Here is a 4,373-nt window from a genome sequence, read left to right on the forward strand (position 1 = left end):
AGATACACATGATCTTGGACACAGAATAGCATCATTCAGTTGCCCATTGACTTTATTCACCAATTTGAGTTCTGAGTAATTTTTGGCTATTTACGAAAATTGCATCATCTCTTCTCAAAGAATAAAGATGTCACCTTTGGAGATGCACGAAAGTATGAATTACTGGCTCTGAGGTAGTAGCTTGCCTTTGCTACTTGCCTTTTCTTCTTCAAGGACCTAGCCCCTGCTGACTGCTGCTGTGACTATCAAAGAAATGCCATAGAAAGGCCAGCAGTGAAAAAGAGGACAGGGACAGTGTGGTTGGTGTGTGCCAGTCAAAGCCTCTTCCCCAGCAGTTTCTAAGTAACTGTGGCCACTTGGTTAATTTGATGCAGAGGACAAATTGAGACCAGCAAATGGGGATTAGCATAGTATTCATGATAAGGTAATTTAATTAAATGAAACTATTTGGTTTTTCTCTGAAATGTGTTAAATGGATTTTACTTGGGGAGAGAGAAAGAGAGGGAGAGAGAGAAAAAGTGCTATAAGGGGCAGAGAGAAAGCAATGAGGCAAAGGGATTCGATGTGAAGGGTATATCCGTTATATTGTAGTATTCTTTCCACTTTTCCATAGATTTGAAAAGTTTGAAACTGAAAAACTGAGAAAAACAAACATCTGTAGGGGAGGAAAAATAATTTTCCTTCTACCCTTATAGGTTCTTGGCTGAGGTATCCCTGTAATAATAATAATAAAAAAAACCCAGATTAACAGGAGAAAAATTTAATTATTGAATTTTGCCATGTATAATGCACACTTTTTGCCCAAATTTGTGAGGGAAAAATAAGGATGCTCATTATACAGGGATAGTACTAATTCCGTATCTATATAAATGTTTTAAATTCTTTTTTTATACTTATGAATTAAAAGTGTAACTCTAGAAATCAATAATGATATCTGTATGCAAAATAATACCCTGGAAAAATATGATAATCAGTTTTGTTGAACTTTTGATGAACTTGCAACGACGAAGAGTTCTTGGCCTTCTATGATGCATAAATATCATAAATTTGTTGCCAGTACATAAAATTTCTTGTACCTCGTATCTGTTCTTGTGTTTTGTAATTATTTGTTACATAAAATTTCTTGTACCATAAGATCTTAAAAATAAATGATAAAATTCCTTTATAATACAAAAAACAAGTACCTAAATGTAAACAAATAAAATTTTGAATTAAAAAATTAAAACAAAAGATTTTTTCCCTGAAAGTTTGGTCCAAAAATATGGGTGTGCATTTTACATGCGAGTGCATTATATATGGCAAAATACAGTATGTATGTACTTATGAGAGCCCAACAAATATATGAGACTGAGAAATGTGACCAGACCTGGAAGCTTTTTTACCTTAAAGACAAAGAAACAATAAGTCTGCATAGAATTGACAAGGCAGAGGGGTTTGGGTGCGGGGTAGTAGATGGTGAAGGGTTAAGAAGGTTTGTTTATACAGCTTTCTCAGCCCTAAATTCTCTGTCTCTGGTGATAAAAATGTCTTCTATCCTCCTGGTACAGGGAGGGTATGTTTCACATGGGAGATTTATTTCCTGCTCTCAGAGGGATGAAGGAAGATCTGAGTGTCCTTCTTGCACTGGCTGTTTCTCAAGTAACTTTAATTCAAAATAATCAATATGCCAACGTGGCATATTTTAGGGTGACAGATTCTGAACCCCTACACATACAAACTCATAGCACCAAAATGCCCTGAAGAATGATCAAGGAATTGTTGAGAATGATCAAGTGCCTGGCATTAAGGCAGATATTGATCAGCACACATATGATTTTCACGTGGCCATGGGTGGCCTCCTTTGGGATTCCTCCTTTGGGGGTGGGACTTCTGAACTGGAACTATTTCTTACGGAAGAATATCCAGTGGCAGTTCCTCAAGATACATTTTATGGACAGCATTTATCACTTTAATGTAGACAAGTTGGGAAGAATCTGTTTGTATATTTTGAAAGATGCACTAGAGATCAACAGAGCTCGGCTCCCCATCCAGATGCATCAGCAAATGATCCAAGAACGCAGAAGTAGTGGAAGACAAAGGAAGCTGAAATTATAGAAGCATTTAGGGCATGGACTAGCTATATAATTAATCATATTGAAATTGGTCTGCTTATAAAATGTGTATCTTTTCAGCCAATATGTCTTTCTTTTGTTTCAATTAATGTCTTCAAAATATTACAGGATAAAATTCCACATATCTTCAAGAAATGGCTGAAAAAGAGCACATGTCCTATTATCACTGAACTTTAATTTTTTTTTTTTTTGGTGCATAAATCTTTGCAGAAATGATCATATTAGGAGATAATCATTTGGGTCAAAACCTAACAGTGGATACATCATCAGTCTCTGTGTCAGGTTAATTTTGAGCTGACAGAAAAATATTTTGCAATACAGTAAAGAAGCAATTCTCAAATTTTAATGTGCATAAAACTCATCCAGTGATCTCATTAAAATGCAGATTTTGATTCAGTAGATCTGGGGAGGAGCTTAAAATCCTGCATTTCTCACAGATTTCCGGGTGATGCTTATATTGTTCATCCATGGACCATATTTCAAATAGCAAGCAGAGGAAAGAATGAGTCTTGGAGTCATGTAAGGTCTTAACCCTCTTTCTCCAATTGTAATAATGGAGAAAATGTATACACGAAGAAATTGTGAAGCTGAAATAAGATAACCACTCTGAAATTATTTTTGTAAACTTTGCTTTCTCTAGTATTGATTTATTTTATTATTATTATTTTTTATTACTAATATCATATTGCTTTACATGTCCTTCTTGGAAGACAAGTTAAAAACAAGGGATGGGAGTCCAGGTGCAGTAAATTGTGTTGCATTATTGCTCTTCCAGGCTCTTGATGGCAGTGTGGAAACCATGAGCAAAATTAGTTCCTATGGACATTGCTATTGCATCTATTAAGAATTCTTAAGATTTGATACCTTGTTGAAGGGCTATGAATGTCAATTTTTTTTCTGCAAAAATGTTTCAGATTTTGGATCTGAATTCAAAACTTTTGAAAGTTTTGGATTCCTATTTTACATCATCCTTCCTAAAACCAAACTAAAACAGCTCTTTTCCCTACCCAAGCCCCAGCCAAAATAACCAATGGATACTTTGTATTGGATTTGGGGGAAATGATCAAAGAGTGAAGCCATAATTTAAAAATTGTAATTATATCATTTTCAAATATAACATTTAGGTACCGTGGAATGAGAGAAACCTAATTTTCAAAGAAAAAAGGTAAGGCAATTGAACAGCTATTGAATATCAACAGGATTTCAGAAAAGAGCTGCGTAAACAAACAAGCAGTGCTAAGATTCCAATACAATTAAAAAACCCCAAAATTGTTACAGAACGTAGAAATCCATTCGGAAAATAAAATTTGAACACTAAAATTAAAATTCAAAGCTGATAAGCTTCATTTCCTAGAGATATTATGAAGATTTTTTTTTTTTTAATAATGGGAAATATTCCTGGACAATGGTCAGAAGTGATAACAACATCAGTGGTCAGATGACTAGATTTAAGAGCCCATAGAATGAAATTATGAGAACAGAACTGAGATGTGGTGCCAGTGTGAGGTTAGAAGCAAAAAGGAGTTTTTTAAACTCTACAGTCTTTAACTGACTCCAATCGTATTAATAACTTACCTGAGGGAAGTTGATGGCAATGGTGGTGTTCTCTGGGTGGCGCTGGATAGAAAAGAGGGGCTATTTGATTAAAAGAGGGGAGGTGAAGTAAATTGTCCCCAGGGAAACCAAGATCCTATTTTATTTCAGGATTTAAACATATTTATATCTTGAATAATTATGACTATACAAACCTAACATACATTTAAAGCTAAATTATTAACTGATTCCTTTACAATCTCATTGCATAACGAATCATTTAGCACTAAGTGTTTTATTTCTCTTTCCCTTTTCATGTTGTTTATTATCAGTGTACTCTGAGATCCTATTAATTTTTCCACCACTTTTAAAAATTATGGTTTCTTGTCTGTTTTCCTGTGTATCTGACTTCCTCCTCCATAACCTGTCTTCAAACCCCTTTGTTGGTGTCAGCTGAGGTCGTGAGTGATGGCTATTGACTCACTATCTTGTCAAATATGTGCATTGTGTTGAATCATTGAAGGGGAGGGAATATAAAAGATCCAGAGGAAAGAATCAAGATTTTAAAGAGATAACTGATAGCATCAGCCATAACAAATATAACCATCTTTATAAGGATTGAGAAAGTCTATTATCAGTTGTATGATTTTTAAAATTTGCATTTATATTGTTTGTCTATATCTGTATGTAGTACGTGGATAATTCTTAATAACTGCACATGAATATGCA

At 34.5% G+C, this 4,373-nt stretch overlaps 1 pseudogene; it reads left to right on the forward strand.

The window, feature by feature from the left end:
• The first annotated feature begins 1,731 nt into the window (after positions 1-1,731).
• LOC141571538 (ubiquitin-conjugating enzyme E2 N pseudogene) lies at positions 1,732-2,288 on the forward strand (annotated as a pseudogene).
• Positions 2,289-4,373: the final 2,085 nt, after the last annotated feature.

The sequence above is a fragment of the Rhinolophus sinicus genome, chromosome 17 (assembly GCF_057876585.1).
Source record: "Rhinolophus sinicus isolate RSI-liver-muscle chromosome 17, RSI-T2T, whole genome shotgun sequence".
Classification (NCBI taxonomy): domain Eukaryota; kingdom Metazoa; phylum Chordata; class Mammalia; order Chiroptera; family Rhinolophidae; genus Rhinolophus; species Rhinolophus sinicus.